Source organism: Vombatus ursinus, unplaced genomic scaffold (genome assembly GCF_900497805.2).
Source record: "Vombatus ursinus unplaced genomic scaffold, bare-nosed wombat genome assembly UNPS02014801.1, whole genome shotgun sequence".
In the NCBI taxonomy this organism is placed as follows: domain Eukaryota; kingdom Metazoa; phylum Chordata; class Mammalia; order Diprotodontia; family Vombatidae; genus Vombatus; species Vombatus ursinus.
The window spans coordinates 6744181-6751662 of record NW_020954579.1 but is presented as its reverse complement, the minus strand read 5'-3'; positions in this window follow the sequence as shown (position 1 = coordinate 6751662).

Sequence of the window (7482 nt, the reverse complement as noted above, 5' to 3'; positions counted from 1 at the left end):
CTGGTCTTTCCATCACCAATACTTGAAAGTCTTCTATTTCATTAAATATTCATTCCCCCCCCCCCCCAGGATTATATTCAGTTTTGCTGGGTAGATTATTCTTGGTTGTAATTCTAGTTTCTTTACCTTCTGGAATATCATATTCTAAACCCTCTGCTCCTTTAATGTGGAAATTGTTAAATCTTGTGTGATTCTGACTGAGACTCCATGATATTTGAATTATTTCTTTCTGACTGCTTGAAATATCTTCTTTTTGACCTGGGAGCTCTGGAATTTAGCTATAATATTCCTGGGAAGTTTCATTTTGTGATCTCTTTCAAGAGGTGATTAGTAGATCCTTTCAATTTCTATTTTCCTGTCTAAATTTAAGATATCAGGATAGTTTTCCTTGGTAATTTCTTGAAATATGATGTCCAGGATCTTTTTTTTATTATTATTATGGCTTTCTGGTAATTCAATAATTCTTGAAATGATCTCTCTTCAATCTATTTTCTAGGTCAGGTGTTTTGTTGATGAGATATTTCATATTTTCTTCTATTTTTTTCATTCTTTGACTTTGTTTATTTGTTTCTTGATGTCTCATGAAGTTATTAGCTTTTTCTTGCCCAATTCTGCTTTTTTTTTTTTGCAGCATTGCTTTTAAAAAAAATTTTTTTTAACATGTGTTTTTAAAACTTTGGGTTACAAATTTTCTCCCTTCCGTCCTCCTCACCCACCCTCATTGAAAAGGTAAGCATCTTGATACAGATTATAGATGTGTAGTCATGCAAAACACTTCCATAGTAGTCCTGTTGTGAAAAACTAAGTATATTTCCCTTTATCCCATCCTCCCCACCATGTATTCTATTCTCTCTTTTGACCCTGTCCCTCCTCAGAAGTGTTTGCTTTTGATTATCCCCTGTCCCAATCTGCCCTCCCCTCTATCAACCCCCTGCTCTCTTGTCCCCTACCCCCTTATTTTCCTGTAGGATAAGATAGATTTCCATACTCCATTGTGTATGATATTCCCTCCTCAAGCCAAATACTATGAGAATAAGATTCAATCATTCCCTTTCACCTTCCCCTGTCTCCCCTCCAGTGTAAAAGCCTTTTCTTGTCTGTTTCATGTGAGATATTTTACCTCATTCTACTTCTCCCTTTCTCCTTTTCTCAGTATAATCCTCTCTCACCCCTTAATTTTATTTTCCAGATATCACCCCTTCATCTTCAACTCACCCTGTGCCCTCTATCTATCTATCTATACAAACATATAATTTTTTTCCCTCTTACTACCCTAGTACTGACAAAGGACTCATGAGTTACAAATATCATCTTTCCCAGCAGGAATGTAAACAGTTCAACATTAATAAGTCTCTTATGATTTCTCTTTCCTGTTTACCTCTTCATGTTTCACTGGAGTCTTGTATTTGAAGGTCAAATTTTCTATTCAGCTCTGGTTTTTTCCACAGGAATGCTTGAAAGTCCCCTATTTCATTGAATGACCATTTTTTACCCTGAAATTTTTTACTCAGTTTTGCTGGGTAGGAAATTCTAGGTTGTAGTCCTAACTTTTTTGCCCTCTGGAATATCATACTGCATGCCCTCCAGACCCTTAATGTAGAAACTGCTAAATCTTGTCTTATCCTGATTGTGTTTCCACAATACTTGAATTGTTTCCTTCTCACTGCTTGCAATATCTTCTCCTTGACCTGGGAATTCTGGAATTTGGCTACAACATTCCTAGGAGTTTTCCTTTAGGGATCTCTTTCAGGAGGTGATCGGTGGATTCTTTCAATTTCTATTTTGCCCTCTGGTTCTAAAATATCAGGGCAGTTTTCCTTGATAATTTCTTGAAAGATGATGTCTAGGCTCTTTTTTTGATCATGGTTTTCAGATAGTCCAACATTTTTTAAGTTCTCTCTCTTGGATCTATTTTCCAGGTCAGTTGTTTTTCCAATGAAATATTTCACATTCTCTTCTATTTTTTCATTCCTTTTGATTAGTGTTACAGTGCCTTGATTTCTCAAATTGTCCCTAGTTTCCAATTTCTCCATTCTAATTTTTAAGGAAGTATTAAGCTTTTGGACTTCCTTTTCCATTTGGCCAATTTTGCTTTTTAGGGCGTTCTTGTCCTCATTGACTTTTTGGACCTCTTCTGCCATTTGGGTTAGGCTATTTTTTAAGGTGTTATTTTCTTCAGTATTTTTGGGTCTCCTTTAGCATCACTCTCAGTTTTTCCTCTACTTCTCTTACTTGCTTCTCAAAATCCTTTTTGAGCTCTTCCATGGCCTGGGACCAATTCATATTTTTCTTGGAGGCTTTGGATGTAGGAGTTTTGGCTTCGTTGTCTTCCAGTTGTATGTTTTGATCTTCTCTGTCATCAAAGTAAGATAATATGGTCTGATTCTTTTTGTGCTGCTTGCTCATGATCTTGGCCAATTACTTGAGTTATAAACTCTTTGTTAAGGTAGGAGTCTGTTTCCAATGTGGAGAATGTACTGTTCCAAGCTTCAGGGGTTTTGTGCAGCTGTTTTCAGAGATACTTCTAGGGACCTGTAAATTTTCAGTTCTTCCAAGCTGGTATGATCAAGGGCGAGGTGTTTACTCCTTTCCTGGCCTGTGCTCTGGTCTATGAGCACTCTTCTCTGTCTTGGAACTGTGAGGAGGGTTTTCTCTCCACAGCCACTACAAGCTCCACCATGCCAGTGCTCTTCCTCACCCCAGGACCGCCACCTAGAACTGTGACCCAGATCCAAGCACAGGCAAAGCAAGAGAATCCTGCACCAGCAGAGAGATCCCTGCAATCCCCCTCTGATCAACTACTGGATTCCCCCTCAGTCTGTGGGCCAGGAGCTCAGGAAGCAGCCACCACCCTGGGTTGCACTTGGGAATTGGGGCTGAGACCACTGCTCTCTCTCACTGTAGACACAGACTTTCTCCACTGACCTTCTAAGTTGTCTTTGGTGTTTCTGGGTTTCGAAGTCTGGAGACCACCACAGCTGCCTGTGATTCAGTCCTCTGAGGCCTGCTCCAGGGTTGCTGCGGCCTGCATGCCCACCCCAAACCGAGTTCCTCTCCTCGCCCTGGCACAATATACCTTTCTGATCAACCATCCAGGCTGTCTTTGGCTGCAAATTTGTTTCACTGTGTCTTTTTGCGGGTTCTGCTGCTTTAGAATTTGTTTAGAAGGATTTTTTATAGGTATTTGGAGGGGTTTGGGGGAGAGCTCAAGCAAGTCACTGCTTTTACTCACTCATATTGGCTCTGCCCCCCTCCCCCAATTCTGCTTTTTAAGGGGTTTTTTTCTTTAGTGAATTTTCATGTCCCCCCCCCCCTTTTTAAACATTAGGCCAATTCTGGTTTTTTTTTTTTGGTGTTATTTTCTTCAATAGTTTTTGTGCTTCTTTTCCTAAGCTGTTAATTATTTTTTCATAATTTTCTTGCTTCATTTATTTCTTTTCCTATTTTTTCCTCTACCCCTCTTATCTTTTTCTTTAACTCTTCCAGGAATTCTTGTTGGGCTTGTGTTCAGTTAAAATTTTTCTTTGATGCTTTGGTTGTAGCTGTTTTCGTGTTAGTCTCGTCTTTTGAGTTTTCTGGTGTTCCTTGTCACTGTAGTAGCTTTTTATAGTCAAGTTCTTGTTTTTTTGCTGATTTTCTAGCATATTTCTTGACTTTGAACTTCATGTTAAAGTTGGATGCTGTTTACTTGAGGGTGGGGAGGCACTCTCCCAAGCTTCAGGCTTTTTTGTGCTGCTATTTCCAGAGTAATTTCTGGTGGTCTGCATGTTTTTTGTGCTTTCAGGGCAGTGTCGTAATCCAAGGAGAGGTATGGTCACTGTTCTTGTGGTCTGAATTCTGGTCTTTACCCAGGAAGGACCCCTTCTCCCTTGCAGCTACAAGCACTAGCACTCTGCTTGACCCTGGAACTGTGATGAGGGCCCCTACTCTCTTGTGACTGACCACAAGAGCCCCTCTCTGCCCAAAAACTATAACCCAGAACCGTGTATGGGCAATAGAGTTGCCAGTCAGTGCCAGCTGTACCCAGGGCCACTAATAGGTCCCTTGCAATCTCTTTCTCACCAGTTGTGCAACCCCCTTGCCATCTCTGGGCTGAGAACTCCCCAAACTACTGCTGCCATAGCTACTGCTGTTGCTGCCACTGGATTTTTTCACTCTGGACAGGCGTCTACCCTGGAGTCACAGATGTCTCCTGCAGACTTTTCAAGTTTTCTTAGGCCAGAAAAATATCCACTCTGACCTTTTGTTGGCTCTGCCATTCCAAAATTTGATATGAGGCATTATTTTAAAGTTGTTTGAAGGGCAATGCTGAGAAGGTTTAGCTGAGTTGCTGCCTCTAGTCTGCCATCTTAGGAACCAGCCTCTTGAACTCACACAGTGGCTCCCAAAACTTGAAATATCCATCTCAGGATTGTCATTTGATCACCTATGTTCAGGAAAGAAATCCAAGGCAGAAGCAGAAAACAGGGTTTTGAGATACAATTTCAAGGTCATGTAGGCCAGTATTTGCACTGGCTGCCATGTTTGAGCAATTTGCCATTCCTGCTTGGTTGAGGAGGGCACCTTTTCACTGAGAAGTTTGGAGAGTCCAGAGGACAATAATAATATTTTATAATATAAAGTATGGATAGCAATAACTAGAATTTATATAGTGTTTGCAAAGTGCTTTAAAAATTATCTTAATTTATCCTCATAAGAACCCTGAGAAATAGATGCTATTATTATACTCATTTTATAGATGAGGAAATTGAGACAGACAGAAGGGACTTGCTCAGGGTCATACAGCTAGTTACTCAGCCAGCATTTGAACTCAGGTCTTCTTTACTCCAGGTCCAATACCCCTTCTATCCACTTTACCTAGGTGGCCCAGTAGATAAGAAGGACCCTGGGCCTGGAGTAAGGAAAACTAAGTTCAAATATAGCCTCAGCCGCTTACTAGCTATGTGACCCTGGGCAAGTCAGTTAACCTTTGCCTGCCTCAGTTTCCTTAACTGTCAAATGGGGATGATAATGATAAGACTTACTTCCCAGGCTTATTGTGAGGATCAAATGGGATACCATATGTAAAGAGCTTAGCACAGTGCCTCACACACAGTTGGCTCTTACTAAGTAAAAGACTTATTCCCTTCCCTTTCCTTATGTTGCCATCCAACTGGGCCTAGAGGATGGGGTCATTTTCTTAAAAAATGGCTTCTAACCACGTCAGACCAGGTCCTTCCCATTAGACAATGTCTGCCCTTTTGTACTGAATCCCAGACATTTCCTGAAGACTGACTCAAAACTTCAGTTGCGTCATTTATTCTTTAATTTGGGGCTTTCACCCCTCAGGTGGGGCCCCTTTTTACTCAATCCCATTCAGCTCAAAGTCCTCTTGCCTGATTCTCTTGTCTCCAGGCTTTAGGCTGGCTTCACTTGGGCAGTTAGCTTTGGATTAGGGCTCCACCTGGTGGTATACCTTGAATATTGCGGGACTTTGTGTTTATCAGGACACAGTAAGGCCTGGATTTCACAAATTTTCATTCAATTCAGTTCCACAAGCACATATTAAATACCTGCACAATGTCAGGCACTGGAGATTCACTCAAGGCATCTGTCTAGGAGTTTCTTCTTTTCCTTTCCAAATTCTCTTCTTGTTCCTCCTTCTCTTCCCTTCTCCTTTTTCATTCCCTTAATCATTATTCTACCTCTCCCCCTCCCCCAAATGCAATGTTTCTTCTTCCTTAAAGATGAAGGGAATCAAACATCCCAGTGACTCCTGTTGGCAGCCATAGAATAGTTGATCCTTTTATGGTGAATCAGTGAATCCCAGCAGTGGTAACCTATGGGGTTCCTGACAGTGGTGAGAGAATTGAAATCTACAGTCAGAGGGCAGACTGACCTTTCATCTTCTTCTCCCTCAGCCCTCTTAACCCTTGTATCTGAATCCAGTGACTTTGACTAGGGGAGGAGCCTGGGGGATGACAATGAGCAGGGCTGGTGGATAGAAAAATGGAAATATGTTCCCGGGGAAGCCTACTTCTTTAGGAGGCTGGCTAGGGTTGTAGGAATGACTGGGGGCCAGGGAAAGGGGGTCCCTTATATTCAGTTATTGTCACACAACCCAAGGGGTGATAGTTCTGTCCCTTGGGTTTAATAGACCATTTGGAAAGGGAGGTTTTGGCGGGGGGGGGGCTGGAATTGGGCATTGGAGGCTGATACAGATGAAAGAAACTTGGAACTCGGGATGGTGCAAGGGGTAGGATGGAGAGAGATTTAGATGTGGGAACCAGGTTATAGAGTGCCCCACTACAGGGTGAAGGGTTGAGACTCTGGGGCTGGAGCTTTTCCTTTGGGATCTCCAAGAAACCTGGTTCTTGGACCAGCTTCCCTGTGTACTAGTAAGGAGACATGCCCTAGGGACTCTTGGGAGAGTGTGAGTGGCCAGTCTTTTGAAGGGAATATGTCTAGGTAGGTTCATATATCCTTGAGTATGTGACTCTGTGTGTTTATACCGCTGAGAAGGTATGCCTATGTGTGCCTATGTAGCTGTGTATAATAAGGAATGCTCTCCCAATACCTAGGTCAGACATTTCTGCATCCTTTCCTCTTAAAGGCTTCCTACAATTTCTCCTTCTTCAGGAAGCCCTCCCTGGAATGAGTTGATGTGGGCATATGTTTTCCTCCTCCCACCCCCTATTCTCCACTTTCTGGTTGTCATGTTGAATCCAGTTTCCTTTGCAGGAACTCTTAATGTTTGGCTATCCGTGCATCAGTCAGCCTGTGTTGGGGTCGGTCAGTCTGAAGCAGAGCTAAAACTAAGAAATTTGGTATTGAGGATGAACTCCATGCAGTAATTCTCAAATCAACTTCAAGACAAATTCGTTTGGGATAGAGTTCAGAGCACTCCCCTGTTAGGGAAGGATGCACACCCCAGCATGCCAGTCACTGTAGGCAGAGTCACTGGGTCTCCTCAAGGCCATTTTGCCAGGGAGACTGGTGTCTGAAGGGTTGGTGAACAGGGTCCCCAGGGCTTATCATCCAACAGGAAGATGAAAAGTTCTACTTTGAAGCTTTCTATTTCAACAAATTATTCTTGCTAACTGGAAACTAAGTTCAGTTGTTTTTACACTACTTGCTGAAGGACTGTCTGTAAGTGATGTTTGTACTCTTTGGATTTCAGCAACCTGGATAAAGCCCAGATTGTCCCACCCTAGTTATGGCTCTGCACTTGTGGAAGGGAGTGTCTGTGCATGTGTCCCTTGTCCCACATAATGCAGGCTCTGGTAATACACTCAGTGCTTTGGAGAGTGAGGCTGTGTGGGAGTTGGGGGGAGAAGAGAGATATCAGAAGAGTTGGGCAACTGGAAATTCCATTATTATTGTCTCCTTGGAATGACCATTGAGTGTACAGTTGGGCAAATGTTTGCTAGATTCCTAGGCATCTGGAACATTTTTATATTGTGCTCTCTCTCTCTCTCTCTCTCTCTCTCTCTCTCTCTCTCT